The sequence below is a fragment of the Vulpes vulpes genome, chromosome 16 (assembly GCF_048418805.1).
Source record: "Vulpes vulpes isolate BD-2025 chromosome 16, VulVul3, whole genome shotgun sequence".
Classification (NCBI taxonomy): Eukaryota; Metazoa; Chordata; class Mammalia; order Carnivora; family Canidae; genus Vulpes; species Vulpes vulpes.
In genome coordinates this window covers 44520034-44538707 of record NC_132795.1, presented here as the reverse complement: position 1 = coordinate 44538707, position 18674 = coordinate 44520034, and positions in this window count along the sequence as shown.

The window sequence follows — 18674 nt, the reverse complement described above, 5'->3', positions numbered from 1 at the left end:
TTAAAAACATGGTATACAGCTGATTACATTTGGGCTTTATTGGTCTGGTAACAGGGTAGTGGACCAAGGTGCCGATTCCAGCTAGCTAAACTACTCAACCAAGTCAGCTCTTGGCGATACTGTTGATTTTTCAATTAGCAGCCTAGAATGGGAAAAAAAAAAAATCAAATGTCCACAGGCCAATTAGTCCTTTTATTTTGTGACTGGAGAGGTTACAACATATAATCCATCTACTTGTCTGCAGTAGACAAATGAGATGATAGATGATGATGATGATGATGATACATAGATAGATAGATAGATAGATAGATAGATAGATAGATAGATAGATAATAGATAGATAAAAAGGAAAAGAAGAAAGAAAATCTCCCAGGTATATTTACATTCTCCCAATTAATAATATAAAAAAATCACAATCATTGATTCCTAATATTTCTTGAGTACCCATAATATTGCAAGTCACTGTGCCCAAAATTGAGTTAAAAATAGGACACTACGCAGAGATAATCCATACCCATATGCCCAGCTTTTTCCATCCTGGCTCTGGAGTGGTTGGTGTATATGTGTATATTGTCCATAACATCAAACAAGGAAGCACAAGCAGCTTCAGGACAAAAATTTTGGAAAATCGCAGCCATGGAATGGAAAGAAACAGTTCTTTGCTAGTTAAGAGCAGAATGCTAGTAAATTTTCAAAAATAGTACCATTTTAGTTCAAGTTCCCTAAAAACAGGCTGTAAGATGAGGATTAATGTGCAAGGGATTTATTAAGGACGTGCTCTCAGGAAAACCAGTAAAGGAGTGGGGAAAGTAAGGCATAGAAGTAAAAGCCAAGCAAGAGCGTGATTCCAGGTGATCCCAGTTCCAATCATCTGGAATTGAGTCTCTCCTCAGCAGGGGAGAGAGGGAGCTGTCCAGGGAGCTCAGTCAGCCCACCCTGGACACAAGTTGGTGAGCATCAGTACTCTGCACAGTCAATCCCTGGCTCTAAGCTGCCCTGGTGGATATAAATAAGCTCTCAAACATTTGTATCTTTCTGGATTCTCCAAGGATAATCATCTGACCTATCAGCGGCCCCCAAATAAGAGGACCAGAAAATAGAAAAAAAGAAAAGGAGAAAAATTCGGTGGGTATGATTGCTCCTGCCCCTGACCATTAGCACACTTTTCATATATATATATATAATATATATATATATATATATTATAATATATATATATTTTCGGCGCTTATGTTGGTCTCAAGACAAAGAAACATGGAAACAAGAATGTATGAGACAAGAATATATATTCTTAGAAATAGGCTAAGAGTGAGCAAGTCTGAAAAAGTATGTTCTGTGATTTGGGGTTTAACAAGGGAAAAAATGGGTACTTTAGTCCAGGAGTTGAAACTCTTAGTCTTTCCAAAGAGATAGCTATTGATCCTGTGAGTTCTGCAGGAAAAAAAAAATCATAACTCTTTACAAAGCCGTTGGAAGCAAAGCACAAAGAAACTGAAGATGCATGCACAGAACCTATAAAAAGGATCCAAGAAGATGTAAGCAGGGCACTAATGGTGTTCAATATGCTTTCAAATTTGGGAAGAAGCCAACTACACAGTTCAGTAGGCAACCCCGGGTGTTGGACTAGTGCTGGGAAAATCTGCTAAAGCAAAGTTCTTCCATCCCACCAAACCATCTCAGAGATAGGACAAACTCTATGAACTTAACCCAAAACAGAAAATGCAGGAATGAAGGGCCACAAGAGCACAGTGGGAGCTGCCCCTCTTGTCTGGACTGTGGGACACCAGCAATCCGGTGAAACGTTCACAGTGACAGAAACGTGATGATGGTCAGAGGCCAGTGTGGTGAGGAGAGGAATGCATCACCCAGTGGGAATCATCCCCAGAATATGATTTTTATCATATCTATTAATACAATAAACAACATAAAAGTCTGATGGTTTCTTATAAAGTTAATGTAACTGGCTGTACATACGTAACCATTGAAAAGGAAACTTGAGACACTTTAATTATGCAAGACCTAAAGATAAATTTACTGGGAAGGTTGTGAAGTTTGAATTTGAGGTCTCTCACTTGTATGGTCTCGGTTCAGAGTCATAGGAGGGACCTCAGCAACGTGTTCACATAATTTTATATTTTTGTTAAGTTTGTAAAAATGAGATACTTTCACTCTTTGGTTGAGGACAGTATCTCAGTGATTGAACCTATTTCCCTCTACCACCTTCCCCTTCTGACTGGTAACACTGGGGTGAGCATGTGCATCTTGGGACTTGGCCAAGGGGCAGCAGGCTTGGGGACACATTGTGTTTGTTTTATTAGGATCTACTGATATGAATTGTAGCCATCCCCTTGTATATTTAAGTTACTGCTACCCATTTTGGTGTACGAAAGGCTTCCAGAAAAACTCCTACCCTCCTGGCACTCAGTCCTGGAAATATGTAGATTAGTGGATGAGAAATAAGATTTGAAATGTTTGGAGCCAAAAGCTAACCTATGGACATTTCTTTCAGTTAATAAACTTGTGAAATTGTAAGTGAAGACTTTGGTTCACATATACTTCTTGTTTAAATAGTCGACAATGAAAATTAATTTAAATCAACCATGTTAAAGAAATACCAATTCGGGATCCCTGGGTGGCCCAGCGGTTTAGCGCCTGCCTTTGGCCCAGGGCGCGATCCTAGAGACCCGGGATCGAATCCCACGTCGGGCTCCCGGTGCATGGAACCTGCTTCTCCCTCTGCCTATGTCTCTGCCTCTCTCTCTCTCTCTCTCTCTCTCTCTCACTCTGTGTGACTATCATAAATAAATTTTTAAAAAATAAAGAAACACCAATTCGTATTTCTGCCCTCTAAAGAAATTACAAAATTCTTGTCATATGTATAGGTGATCAAAAAATACTTGTCCAAAATATGTAAGGGAAATGTATGATAGGAATATGTTAGTACTTCAGTACTTAGAGTTTATGAAAGTTAAGTATAGGATTTTTCTGATTTCTTTCTTTTTTTTTTTTTACTTTAAATATATATCAATTTGAATACCTATTTATATATATTTTTGAATTAGGAGAAAAAAATACCTTAATGAAGCTTTGCAGCAGCATATGGAAACAAAGAAGGAAATTTAAATACTGCTTTATGAACAAGAGAAGACACTCTTATGAAAAATCAATCAACCTGAATTTAACTATAATTTGATATGATCTCAACTAAAATACTAAAATAATTTTTTAGTTCAACAAAAGGACAGTAAATTATATTTTAAAATTAAACATGAAATCAGCCAGGGACATCATGATCATCACGTCTTCAGGCATCACTAGATCCAGGACCTCAGTGGACCTCATATGAACTCTTAATGTTTCTCCATTTCCCACATATGCCTTTGTACACATTTCTTTAACTCTCGTTCTCATTATCGGCCTCCATATGTTCAAAGAAGATAGTCTTAATCAGTCCCAGCAAAAATTATTCAAGCTGTTCCTGATTGCAGTGGAATAAACTGTTCTAAGACCAATATATCATATCTTAGGAAAGACTCTGGTAGACCCCAATTTACTCTCCAGCCAGTGAATATGGACCTTCCATGTGTTGTAAAAGACCTTCCATGGTGTTGGAGTGACTGGTATCCCTAAAGCAAGAATACTAGATAAACAAAGAACATACCTTTTTTTTTTATTGAAGTTCAAATGCCATCAGTGATAAGAAATACTATTATTCATGTAACACTAGGAAAGAAAAGGCACTGCTCGTGAAACTAGTTACATTTTCTTATCACTTATTCTTGTTTATGTTCATTAAGCTTCTTTAGACATAAAATGTTATGCTTTTGCTTACATTAGAAATATTTAAGTGAGGGGTGCCTGGCTAGCTTAGTCAGAAGAGCATGATGCTCTTGATCTCAGGGTCATGAGTTTGAGGCCCATGATCAATATAGAGATTACTAAAAAATTTTTACGACTTTAATATATATTAAATATAATACATAAATGTAATATATGTGAATATATTGGTTAAGGTGCTATTTAAACATTTCACATGCAGTGTTCAGTTCCTCTGAAACTTTTCAATGTACAATGTATGTGTGCTTCTACACATCCTCTCTGCCAGTGGGAGTTTCAGTACTGCAGCATTTCTTAAAAGAGTTCTTCTTCTGAGTCTCTGGCTTTTCTTCCAAGCTAATTACATTCCTTCTGGAAATTTCAATGGAGTGTGCAGGCAAAGGAAGTGCTTCGTAACTGCCACTTGAGGAACAGCACTGGAAAAATCACTCCCTAGTTATTAAATGTTAAAATGTGGCAAAATCTGAATTTTAGTATTCAGAAACATATTACACCAATTAAATATATCCAGTGTAAATGATTGTTTTTTTGGTTATCTTGATGTGTTTTGTTTCAGTGAATATTAAAACATATATTTGTACAAATCTTTTTTTTATTTTTTAAAAATATTTTTTATTTATTCATGAGAAAGACAGAGAGAGAGAGAGAGAGAGGCAGAGACACAGGCAGAGGGAGAAGCAGGCTCCATGTAGGAAGCCCGATGCAAGACTCGATCCTGGGACACCAGGATGACGCTCTTGGCCAAAGGCAGATGCTCAATCGCTGAGCCACCTAGGAGTGGCGATTTATACAAATTTATATATATAATATGTATTCTATATGATTATTTTTTGAAGGCCTATTGATTTTCTCCACTAAATTTATTTTCCCATAGGTTTTCTCTTATCTCTAGGACTTTCAGGAATCTAATATTTGGGGAGAGATAGTTAAGTGGTAAATAGTTTTGAACTGACCCAAACTCTGAGAACATAAAAATAATCTATTGCCAGACTCCCAACATTGTACTTCCAAACCCTTAGGCATAAGTTGGCTTATTTTCTGATGCAGACTAGAATAATGTCTTCTCAATATGTCCACGTCCTAATCCTGTGGGTATGCTAGGGTACTCGCAAAGGGAAATCAAGGTTGCTGTTGGAAATAAGGTTGTTATTCAGCTGAGCTTGACGTCGAGATTGTCCTTGATTATTTAAGTGTGTCCGGTCTAACTGCAAGGATCCTCATAAGTGAAAAAGGGAGAAAGAAGAGTCAGTGTCACAGTGAGGCAGCATGAGAAGGACCCAACTGGCCTTTGCTGTCTTTGCAGTTGGAAAAAAGACCACCAGCCAGGGAGTGCAGTAGCCTCTAGAGGATGGAAGACAGTCTGGAAACCTGATTCTCCCCTAGAGCCTCTAGAAGGCACACAGCCCTACCTACACCTTGATATTATCCCCAAAAGACCAATTTGGATTTCTGATGTCCAGAACTGTAAGATAATAAATATATGTTGCAGGAAGCCTCAAAATCTGTGGTGATTTGGTTACAGCAGCAATAGATAAAGCAATATATTTTCATAATTGACTCTTCCTATTTTCAGAAAGAATAATGCTAACAATCACTAGACATTTGTTGAGTGTCATAAAACTAAGATTTTTCTTCACAATTTCATATTTCTACAGAAATATCTCAATATAATAACGAGAACTAGTGAGTAGGGCTTGAGTCTTCTTTTAAGAGTTTATAGGGGAAAAAAGTGCCTATCTTGATCTTGGGCTGGCTGGTCTCATTATTATGATTGAAAGGGAGGGAAACACTCAAATCTGCCCAAGTGTGTCCTTGATTGGATAAATCACAGGTTGGTTAATCTGTCAGCTACCTTTTCAGAGAATCAAGGATCTCATTACCAAGATTCTGTTCAGCGAGAACCATTGCCAGTAATCAAATATCAAGACACTCTCTGACGGTGGTAATTAACAATATAGATTTGTTTATTGGCCTGTAAAATTGTCAGAGTATGTGTTTCCCATTGCAAAGGCATCTTTTAAATGAACAAACACAAAAGCAACCTGTCACAAACAGTCCTAGTCCTATCAAACCTCATACGGTTCGTAATGATTTGTTGGGATGGATTGCCACAATTCTTAAAAAGTAAATTTGACTTGGTTTCTTCCAGCTTACCCAACAAGGTGACATGGGGGCTCGGTGGAAAGACATTTGGCATTCTTTTTTTCCAAAAAATTCCATACCCTGTCTTGTCAAGGAAATATGCAAAGCCATGGAAATAGTTCATTCAACACAGGGGAGCAGTCGTCTCACAAGACACCAGCATCCATTTCTCTCTCATCAGCAGTCCTGTCTCATCCTAACGATATGTGCTGGTTCTCAAATCAAAGGTAGTAAGGTCAGCCGCCAGTTAGCCCCCGTGCCCCCCCATGCTCACTGACCAATTGCAGTAATATGTTAATGGCGATGTAGATCCCAGAAATGGAGCAGGGGTGAGGGGCTGGGGGAGTGGGTTCAGGGACCGAATTGCAGATGTGTATGCTTCCTAGCAACTGTTTCCATAGTTATCCAAAACAGCTCTGCCTTCCTACCTTTCTCCTCTGCCCTGCTTCCCCTCTCATTAAGCATCATTTTCCTCAACAGCAAAGACTAATAAAGCTGAACCTTCTGATGAACTCTGGATTTCTGTGACTGCCTTTGGCATTTTCTCAGTAGCCAGTTACTATAACAATTGTAGAGTCATAGTGAGCAATCTTGGAGTGGTTATAAAAGGTAATTATTTCTTTTATTATTATTATTATTAGAGCAGGTCAATTAAGGGAAATATGGAACTAGCTATAACTTTTGCAGATTTACTATAGAATCTTCTAGAAGGTCACTTTGCTTCGTCTTATCTGGAAATTCATTGGGTACATCCTAATCTGTTTTTGCTAAGGTAATGAGAGTTGTCTAGAAGGAAATAGTTCCGTTAATAGGCTTTTAAAACGTTGGGGAGAAAAGGCAAGCTGTTGTAAGGTGAAATAACCTGTGTGATCCTGCAAGAAAGAGACACAAACGCCGGATATGAATACAATGCCATAACACACACACACACACACACACACACACACGTATATCTATATCTCACGCACCTGTACACCCACTAGATGTGTATTTGCACATGTGTAGATTACTGTAGGAGTTAAATTGGGACCGTTGTCTTTAATGGATGCATCAGAGCTCTAAGCAACAGTGTTATTTAGAAGAGCCGCTTTGTCACCTCTCCTAACACAGTCCCTGGCAAATGCTTACCACTCAATTAGTATTAATTTAATTACCAAAGTTTTCCCCCTGTGGGATTTCAAGTTTGCTCCCTAATTTTTTCACTCTACGCTTAAGAAAACACTGTGTTCTTCCTTTGACTTAACCTGGTACTGACAGTCCAACCTTACGCGCTGATGGATGAGGAGCTGAATCCCCAGGACGCATCCAAGCGGGCCACCTGGAGACGACCTCTCTCACCTGCACTGACCTTCCTCCTCCATCTCTTTTTCCCACCACCATGCTTTATCAAACCTAACCTGCTGCGTGTTCCATTTCATCAAAACATTTTTCCGAGTTAGATGAAAGCTATCTAATGTGATATCCTATTTCAGGTCTCCTTAGTAGTTGACAACAGCTTAATACTCCATTCGTTTGTGGGAAGTATCCAGGTGAGTCTTACCAGAGCTGTGCTAGACACACAAAGCAGTGGAAATGTAATAACAACGACAGTAATAAGAGTAACTAAAGTGTATGGAGCCCTCGCTCTACAAAGCACCCTACCAAAGACGTTACCTTGATGCTCACCTGGATTTCTCACGCCCCATATGAAAAAGTCACTATTATGCAACCCATTAGTGATTGGGGGAGACAACTGAGGCTCAGAAAGCTTAAAGAAGTTGCTAAAAGTCACCCAGTTTGAGCAAATAGTGAAAGCAGAAACCTCCCATTCCAGAGCTTTAGACTCTAACCACCGTGTGGTACTTCCCCCTTGTTCTAACCCCCCGAGTGATCTTAATTGGACAGGCCCAGTCTGGTGATGTAAGTAATGATGGAGATGCCAAAGTGGCAGATCTTACCACAAATCCTGTTCTGTATTACATCACATTCTATCCGCAAGATTCAGCCGGTGCTTGGTTTCCAATAAGGTTTGTTGTGGATTGGAAGGGAGCCCAACTATGAGTGCCGGGCCAGAGACATGTAACAGTCAGTGGTCCATGTTGCTTTAAAAATTAGTTCAACCAACACACACACACACACAATAAATCGGTGATCCACCATTAACGATCAATAGCGTCATGGATTGCTTGCAGATTCTGATTTCCTAACATTTGCCCAGCTTTCTGATTTTAAAAAGAATTTGCTCCTCTGTTTTGTGAAGCAATATATGGGAAACCATATTAGGATCCGATTTCTCAGCTCTTTCTTCCTGGGAAAGTATAGCTCTTAGGGGCGTACATGAAACCCTGGTGTTGATTCTCATTATCGCCTGTTAATTACCTACTGTGATGCATGTGTTACCTGGTAATGACACTTTGTAGAACATCGATCAAAGCCTTCTCCCACTCACAGAAGTTGTAAGGTGAGCTGCTTTGTTTTCAGTGACGGGGTTGTCACCGAAGGGGGGGACACTTTAGGGCTAACTAATTTCATAACTGACATTTCCTCTCTAACCAGAATATTATATATTTCTTTTCATTAATTATGATTTTGTATCTCTAAGAGGATAAAAAAAATCCGCTTCACATGGAATCACCAGCAATGTAAAGTCATTCAATAGCCATAGATTGGGGAAAAGCTGTGTGGCTTAATTACATTACCCAAAGTTCATCAGACCCTCGCTCCTTGGTTTCCCTATTTGTTGCGTGCTGCATGTATTTATTCAGAAGGTATAGAGGGTGAGATGCTACAAGTTTGTGCCAGAAAGTGTTCTGCTGGAGCACACGTCAATATCCTGTGGTATTCGACTGAAAAGATGGTAGCAACTACAGACAATTCCATTCTGCTGTTAAAATTAAAGAGATCAACAGACGGGCACCTGGGTTGCTCAGTGGGTTAAGCATCTGCCCTCAGTTCAGTGTCCTGGGATTGACCCCTGCATCAGGCTCCCTGCTCTGCTGGAGTCTGCTTCTCCTTCTCCCCCTGACCCTGCTCCCTCCTTTCACACATCACCTCCTGCTTGTGCTTGTGCATCCTCTCTCTCTCTCTTTCAAATAAAAAATAAGTAAAATAAAATCTTAAAAAAGAAATAAAGAGATCAATGGATTCTGGTCAAAATGTGAAGATTTGTGATGATGGTCATTGCAAATCTAACAATAATACCATAACTAATACTCTATTAACAGAGTCTAGAGGGCTGAAAAGGCTATCACAGTATATTGGGAAATAAACAAGAAAAAAAATAGGGTTTTTTTTTTTTAGTGTTTATGAAGTTTATCACAAGTTTATTATAGTTTAGTCTTACGAATAGTCCAGTTACTACAGGTATAGCTGTTTCAATAATAACTATTTTTGGAGAAATAAAAATAAAACAGAAAAGGAATTGCTGAAATTTCTGATTTTTATCAACTTGCAAAGTACCAAAATCTTAGCATAAGCAATAATCCCAAACCAGAATAAACAGCAGAGTTATTTGAATGGAAAAACAACAACAGCAGCAGCAGCAGCAGCAACAACCACAGCTTCTTCTTCCCAGGGCATCATTGGGCTCTGTGCACTGCTGCCGTCCCAAGGACAGGCCTGTGTATTGCAGGATTAGTCATTCTAGAGCTAAGTTGCTCCACCTTGAAGCTTGTGCAGAATGAATAAACTCTAGACGGGAGAATGCTGGTGAAGTCTAGACATTTGTGTTTTTTAAACACTCCCCAGGTGTTTGCAGACCTCAGTTCTGTGAAAAGCCTTTGACTTGTACTGTTTTGCTTTTGCATTTCTCTCTAGGCTTGACTCTTTTCTGGAAGTGATTTTCTTTTCATCTAGGCAACATGAATGCAAGCAAACGGTGTATCCTTCCTTATACGCTTTTTTATCTTTCCCAGCCAGGAGTCAGTCTCTGGGCATCAGAGACTGGGCATCAGTCCCTCCCTCCCTCCTCTGTAATTTGTCACCACCCATAATAGTTTCATACCTCTGGATACATCAGCCTCTCTTTCTGGTTGAAATCATCTAGATCTGATTCTAATGATTGATTCCCAATTGCTTTCATACATTAACATGCATCAATATGGAGGGCTTGTTGAAATTTATTTTACATAGCTCCTTACCCAGAATTTCTGATTCTGTACATTTGAGATGGTGCCTGAGAATTTACACTTCTAAAAAACCCCCTATGTGATGCTGACGCTCCTGGTCTGAGGATCACATATTGAGAACCACTGCTCTAGAATACTAGACTATTTCCCCAACAGAAGAGGAACACAACTTTGAATAATCTTCTTGGTAACTGAATTTTCAAAGTCCTTTACGAATTCCCTAAATTGAAAATGGTATGGATGCTTAAAGTCTAGATTTCTTTCTTTTTTTCTTTTTTAAATCTCTACTTTCTAATCAAATCTGGCTTCTTTCAATCTCTTGTGCCAAATAGACTGTTCATGACACGGGAGGAAGAGAACAAGTTGACTCTTTGCTTAAAATGTCTTCTTTCCCCTAATATCCTTCAGATTTTGGGTCAATCGATACCTCCATAGGGACAGTTTTGCTTCCCTTAAGATCAGATTACATTCTTCTATTATAGGAAGGAAGTTGGCCATGATAGCATTGGTCATAACCATGGGTTAACCTGTGTTTGAAGGCCTAATTGGTGCATATTTTCTTGACTAGACTTCAAGCTACAAAAGTGAACTGGTACTAGTTTTGTCTTTTATGCTTATCTTCCTATGCTTAGTACCTAAAGGAGTGCCTGAAACACCGTAGTAACTCAATCAATTGTGTGTCTGGTATAATGCCACAGGTTGGAATAGAAAATAATACATAATTCAAATGGAGCCCTCCACCTCAGCATGTTCACGGTACACTGTGCATGATCTATACAAGTTCACCATAAATCACGTGCTCTGCTAGAGCTATATTTTTAATGTCAAATACATTTCCATGTCTAACTCTGGATAATCAGATATTTTGTAATATCTTTATGGATGGAGACACATGCTCTGCTATATGCATTATTACATGGTATGGTTGTTCAACCATTAATTTAAAAATATTTATATGACTATGATATCTTTTGAGTAATACAATTGCACTGTAAGGTTTATGCTTTTCTTCTCCTTAGCTCATTAGTTATTTATCCCATTAGGGAAGGTATATTAAGTAGCAGAGATTCAGACAATTAGAAGCATGTAACCTTGCCCTTAAAATTGTAAGTGCTGTTCTTAATGACAGATAAACACAAATAAGTTATTCCTCTTTCTCTGCAAATGTACATGAAAAAACACCATGTATTCTGTCTGTAAAATAAAAAAAGAGTTCTGAAATTATTGGTGTTATGTATATTTACAGAAAACATAAAATACGGAAGCTACCAAATCCAGATTTCACAAATCAATCCTATTGTAATCCACCATGCTTCTTTTTATTGGGTAACGACTAGATCTTCCAAAGATCATGTTGGGGGTGATATATTTTAAATTATTCTAGTTGCTACTTTGCTAGCTACTATCAAAGTTTAATTCATTCTTCACTATGAATACATAGACATATCATGAGACAAATACATCTCAGGATTTTCATTTTTCAATGCCACCATCCAATTTATCTCCAAATCATCATGACAGTAAATCATCTTTCTGCAAGTGTCCGACCAAAAAAATCAAGGAAGCTTGCAAAAGACACAATTTACTGGCATGTGGGCATAAAACTAATCTAAAAAGCTTATGTATGTGCATGTTCACTCTTTAATAATACTTTGATAAATATAACATCTCATGGAATTATATGATATTAAAGCAGTAATTTTCCTTCAGAGAAATTGCTAAAAATGTTAATTAACTTACAGAAGAAACATTCCTAAAACTTTATGTCCTTCAATTTGTAGCTCTCTGCAATTTTGCTAACATGATGGCACTCCCACAACTATTTCATTCTGCTGACCACATCCATGAGAAGTTTTGGTAATGTTTCTCTTCTACACTTAACGTAAAATGAAATGAATAATTTTGAGACAGATTAACAGTTCCTTAGTGGGGTTTTTTTTGTCTTTGTTTTTTGTTTTTGAAGTCAGGTAGCAGGACCATTCACAATTCTTGAGAAGATTTTATGCAGTAATACTGAAATCACTAAACAAAAGAATATCTATGTTAATTTGTTGTCTTTCTTTGTACTCAAACGTGTATTCTCCATCGTCTCATTGATGCCTTACATTAACAAGAAATATAGGAAGCTTTATATTCTTTTAGATTTTAAAAACCACTTCACATGTTTGGAGCTAATGCTTTTAGACTTTTCCGATTAGTATCTTGTAGCTTATGGGGATTGATATCGTGAGGAAAGCCAGGTAGCATAGTGTCTGAGACATTTCTCCATTGAGAGGTGATCTTTCAAAAACCCGTTATCCTCTTCACTGACCTGAGAAACCTGTTTATGGCACTGATTTCAAGGGGGACAGTGAATTAATAGGTTATAGATATATATATATATTTTTTTTTCTTTTTGGAGTACAGTTTAAATCCTATTTTCTAGACATTGGATCATGGGTGACTAGATTTTCGCTTCATGATATAATAGTTTGAAAATTCATTTTAACTCATTGCAAGTATTTGATTGAAGTTACATTCACAATACAATGTCAGCAAAAGTGGGACCATCAATAATTGCATTAAGTCATTTTGTTACATAAATTTAGAGGTAGTTTTAATAATTTTGTAAGTTTTCTGAATTTTTCATTCTATAAAAAATGACACCTGTATAATTGGATTAATATGATAGTAGAAAACTAGGAGCAAGTACTAGCACATGTTTAGAAGGAAACAGAATGCCCTAATGTATAAAATGTATCCCAGATAGCCAAAATCTTCATTATGAATGCCTTGAGATAGCCAAAATTAATACATAGTCTCATGGATAGAGAATTTTTCTAAGAAATCATATTTTTAATGAACAGGAATAGTGTGTTTTATACTGTTTGGTGACATACTTTTTCCCCTAAAAGTTAATTAATATTAAATGTGTAACACTAAGAGTGATCCCTAATATAAACCATGCACTTGGAGTGATAATGATGCTGATATGTCAGTGTGTGTTCATCTATTGTAATAAACGCACTACTTAGAATATTGATAGTGGGGAATGCATGTGTGGGACAGGAGATAGTGTTTAGAAACTCTGCACTTTTTACTCAATTTTGCTGTGAACCTAAAGTGCTCTAAAAAAAAAAAAATCTCGAGAGAGAGAGAGGGATCATCCTGTGTCCAATAAATACACATTGCATAATTATGATAGTTATCAACTATTTACTTTATTTAAAACGTTTGTGTAGGGATCCCTGGGTGGCACTGGGATCCCTGGGTGGTGCAGCGGTTTAGCACCTGCCTTTGGCCCAGGGCGTGATCCTGGAGACCCGGGATCGAATCCCACATCAGGCTCCCGGTGCATGGAGCCTGCTTCTCCCTCTGCCTATGTCTCTGCCTATCTCTCTCTCTCTCTCTCTCTCTCTCTCTCTGTGTGACTATCATAAATAAATAAAAATTTAAAAAAATAAATAAAACGTTTGTGTATATATGTGCATCATGGCAGTGAACATGCATATATTTAAGATAAATTCCCAGACATAGAACTGTTGAGTCAGGGGACTGCATATTTGAAATATTTTTATTTCTGTTGCTTCATTCAATAGTTTGAGTTCATTTTTGTCTTAATGTATGTAAAACTTCAAATATTTTATGGTTATTTTAATCTGTACCATTATGATTATGAGACTGACTCCATTTTTATACATTTCATTCCTTCATTTATTCATTCTTTCAACTAAGATTTCTAGCACTAATATACGACTGGCAAGGTATGAGGTCCTGTATATCCAGCTAAAACAAAAGCAAATAAACCCCTGCCCATGGAAAACTGATATATTTTTTTAAGATTTATTTATTAAGAGAGATTTATTTATTAAGGGAGAGTGTGAGTGTGGGGAGGGGCTGAGGGAGAGAATCTTCAAGCAGACTCCCCTCTGACTGTGGAGCCCGATACTGGGCTTGACCTCATAACCAATGAGATCACAACCTGAGCCCAAACCAAGACTCAGATGCTTAACTGACTGAGAGACTCAGAAGTCCCAGGACTTACCTTATAAAAAGGGAGAAACAATTTATAAAATGAATGAGCAAAATATATAGCACACTAGTGATTGATAAATGTAAAAGAGAAAAATGTACCATAGAAGGGAATACTTGGATGCATGCACAGTTGTTGAAATTTTACCTAAGATATTTAGAGAAGACTCAGATAATATGACATGCAAGCAGAGAGTAAGGTGTCTGGTTACTTGATCGGGGCCATAATGACAGACGTGGTAAGAAGCATTCATCTTTTGTTTAAAGGTAGACCAATTACATTTTTTGACAGGTGGATAAAAACATGAAGTTTGAAAGAAAGAGAAATCAAGGATAGCATCAAGGTCAACCAACTGAAGAACAGAGGAACAATTTATTTAATGAGGAAGGAAAGGGTGAGACGGGTTTGTAAAAAAGAAATGAACTTAGCCATATTACATTGTAATGCCTATTAGACATTGGCTGGAAATGTTACCAAATCACTTAAATATATGAGAGGTAGTCTAGCCTGAAGATAGATGGTTGGACATTCCTAGCATTTCAACAATTAGAACCATGTACCCGTATAAAGACATAGAGGGACTAATGAGAGAAAAGGGACAATGGCAGAGTTCTGGGATGCCCCAACTTTTAGAAGTTAGAGAAATATTGAAAGTTAGAGACACAAAGGAAAATAGGCAGCCAAGAAAGCGTGACGCAAAAGAATAATAAAGACGGTGTTTGTATGAGTGAGGAAATGATCAACTAGATCAAATGGTTCCAGTGAGAACTGGCCCCTCGACTCAATGTCATGGCCACACTCATAAGCAAGGTCATTGGAGAAAGGGGAGCAAAAGCCTGACTAGAGCAGGTCAAAGTGATGAAGTCAGAGAGGAGGGAAGGAATCGTACGTAGAGATAACTCTTTCTGGAAGAGTTTTGTATGGAAGAAACCAGAATGGTGGAACAGTATCTGGACCAAAGAATGTGAGATTTTACTTTATTTTTCAGATTTTTATTTAGGTTTAGAATTGCTTAACATACAATGCAATGTTGGTTTCAGGAGTAAGGCGGTGAGATTTTTACAAAGGTACTTTGTAGATGGGAGAGACCACAGTATATTTGTGTGGTGACAGGTGTGATCCCTGGGAGCTGGGGTGGGGACACTAGTGAGATAAGAGCTAGGATGGAGAATTAGGGGCCATTGAGCAACAGAAAAGTGATACATGGCACCACCTGGAAAGTATATATTCTTTCTTTCACCCAGTAAATTCAAGTGTGTGTGAGCATGTGTGTGTGTGTGTGTGTGTGTGAGAAGGAGAGAGAGACAAGAGACACAGAGAGAGAAGAGTAACGATAAAAAATTCAGGAAGTACCTGAATTTCCATTCAACAGAAGAAGGGATGAAAAAAACTTGTGGTGTATTCATGTAGTGTTATACACAGAGAAGTGAGAAATGGGAAAATTGCTTGTACATACATCATCATGGGCGAATTTCAAAATCACAGGTGTGAATACAACATATACACAGTGTGCAATTTCATTTATAGTGATGTAAAAAACCAGCAAAGCTAAATCATAGACACGGTATTGATACTTATAGTAGCGCTAGCACGGAAAAAATAAATAAATAAATAAATAAATAAATAAATAAATAAATAAATAAATAAGAGAGGGGGGAATACTTTTCATGAAATTCAGAATAATGGTAACTTCTGGCAGGGAGGCAAATATAAACATGGAAGGGTCCATGAGCTATTAAGTCTCTGAATATTTCATGTTTATTTATCTTCGTAGAACATATAAGGGTCTGTTTGTTATTACTTTGTTATTCTTCAAATTGGACTTTCGTGTCACTTATATAATATTCTCTATTTTACCTCTCAAATTTTTTGATATAAAGATATTTCGAGTACAATAAAGTCTTTTTCCCCTTTATATCAAGACTCTCTTGAGCTGTGTCATTTGATATATTCTGACACCTGGCAAGTTGGTCATAGTTGTTTCCTCCTTTAACATAGAAAGTTCTTTTTCCCTTTAGTTAGTGATCTCACAATTGTTTTTTACTTTGTTGTTGCATCTCTAATTTCTTTGAAAGCATAAAGTAGGTGGTATCTAAGACAGCTTCGGTTTTTCCAAAGTAATTTTTTAAACCTATAAATAATTTCCCCAAATCTCTTTGTATAGTTTACCTCCTTCCTCTGTAGATTATTTTTGGTATTCTGTGTTTTATGTTGATTTGTTACCATTGTTACTATTTTTATTTATCCTGGAATGTTGTCACTGACTTTTTTTAGTCTGATCCAGAGTCGTACTAAATTATTTTTAATGAATTTCTATAATGTCCCTTTATTATTCATGGATGGGAATTTCCTTCTATTCTCCTCTAAGCCCCCAAAATAATTATAAATTCACAACTAAGTTCTTATTTTAGTTTTTTAAAATTATATTTATTTATTTGAGAGAGCGAAAAAGAAAGCATAAACAGGGGGAGGCTTGGGTGGAGAGGGAGACTCCCTGCTGGGCAAGATGCCCAACCCAGGGCTCAATCCCAGGACCCTGAGACCATGACCTGAGCCCAAGACGCTTAACTGACAGAGCCACCCAGGTACCCTAAATTCTTGTTTTAAAGAAGAAAATAATACTCAAAAAGCAAAATCCAGTTCTCTACTATCTGTCCCTCCTGAGGAGCTATTAATATTTTCTCTCACAATTATTTATTATTATATTGCAAATCTAATCAAGCTAAACATGGAATTATTTTTCAAAATTGATGACTGAATTCCCAAAACTAATAGACAAACTGGCTTATTTATGGCAACTTCATGAAAGTATCTTATTCCTCTTTCTGGCTTAGGCATCTCATTTTATTCTCTGTTAATAAGGAAACTATTTTTCTCATTATAGTGATTCACACTCCAATTTTTGTTTCAGGCTTCAATTCTTTGTTAAGAAGAATACAGACAGAACCTTTGTTCTATCTACTGTCTCAGCAATTAGTCATTAAATAATGATATTGACAATTGGCTTAAACAGTTTAAGCATTGTTAAAATACAATGATGATGATGACGGTTAACATTTATTGGAAACCCCCAACAGTTTGTACTATACCAATATAAGCATTTTGCTCGCATTACCTCGCTTCATCTTTTTAGCAAACTCAATGGCCTAATGCAGAAACTGACTTTGAGGCCCCGTGAGGACCACTCTGCTCATCAGTGGTAGAGGTGATACTCAACCTTAATCTATAAGAACACAAATAGGTCATCATCTTACTTAGTTACTGTGGTATTTATCTAATAGTATTTCTCAAAGGTCCAGAACTTAATAGATTTCCAAAGCAGGTATATTGCAGGTACACTAAAATGCCAATGCTTCAAATACCATGTAGGAAAAGGTAAATAGTTATTATTATTTTTTAAATAAGAGCAAGATCAGTTGAACGTTCCATTCTCAGCATTTCTTTTCTTCTTTTCCCTGTTTCTATTTCATCTCTGTCTCACTTAAATCACAGTTCCACAAAACGGAGCTGTAAACCTTTGGGCCAGATGAAGTCTACAACCTTTGAGCCGAGTTCATCACCTTGCCTGGGAGCCATTGTATGGTTGACCAACCTCCCGTACTGTGGTGACACTACACGGTCACTTAAAGTTCTGGGCTTGTTTTATTTTGTGTGAGGGTTGTACTAGGGTTATTCTCTTGCAAATATGCAAGCTTTAATCTTCTCCATCCTACTAATTATATACTTCTTTCTCATGGAACCAAAATGTTATTTATTTATATCCCATGATATTTCCCAGTTAGAAAGCAAGGCAGAGTCCATAAAACCTGACCACCTTTCTCAGCACGCTGACAGGGTTTTGTATAATTTGTATGATTTCCCCAATAACATGTTTTGTGATGCCTGTTACTTACTTTTTAAACTAGTTTGTTCCTGAACATTAGCACCTGGGAAGAACCTAGTATCATCCATAATAGACAGAGCAGTTGACCCAAGCAGGACTGGCTTAAAGCCAGAGCAAACACAAGGATTTGTCTTGTGTTGTCATCCAAAAACACCAGGAAAGCTAGTTTACTTCCAAAAACAAAAATAAAAATAAGCCAGGGAATATAGCGAGTGGTGGAGGACGTGAGATGAGAGACCACGAGGTGAGGAGTCTGATAACTGAAGTTCAAGCACAGCTACACCAATACCAGTTATGTGGGATTTTTTTTTCCTGAAAATTACTTAAATGCTGAGTCAAACTTCCTGTTCAAAAGGACAATTCAATCTTGATAAGAGTATTTAGATGAGACATGAATATAAAATGCTAGCTAACATCTAGCACATGGTACCTGGTGAGTCATGATTAAGTGGCAGCTTTGGTGATGAACGAGTATGCACACTTGAAGCAGGTCTGCGTGGCGTACACCATGAAATGGAATCATGAGACTGACACAACGAACACGAGAGAGGCTGAGGCTGCAGCGACAGCAGTGCCAGCAGCCACGGCCAACATCCAACGGGCTCACAGCTCCGTGGGACGCCCATGGTCCCCATGGTACCCGCTGGCTGTGCCTCACCTGCCTTGGCTGTTGCTCAAGCTTGGTCCTCTAGCT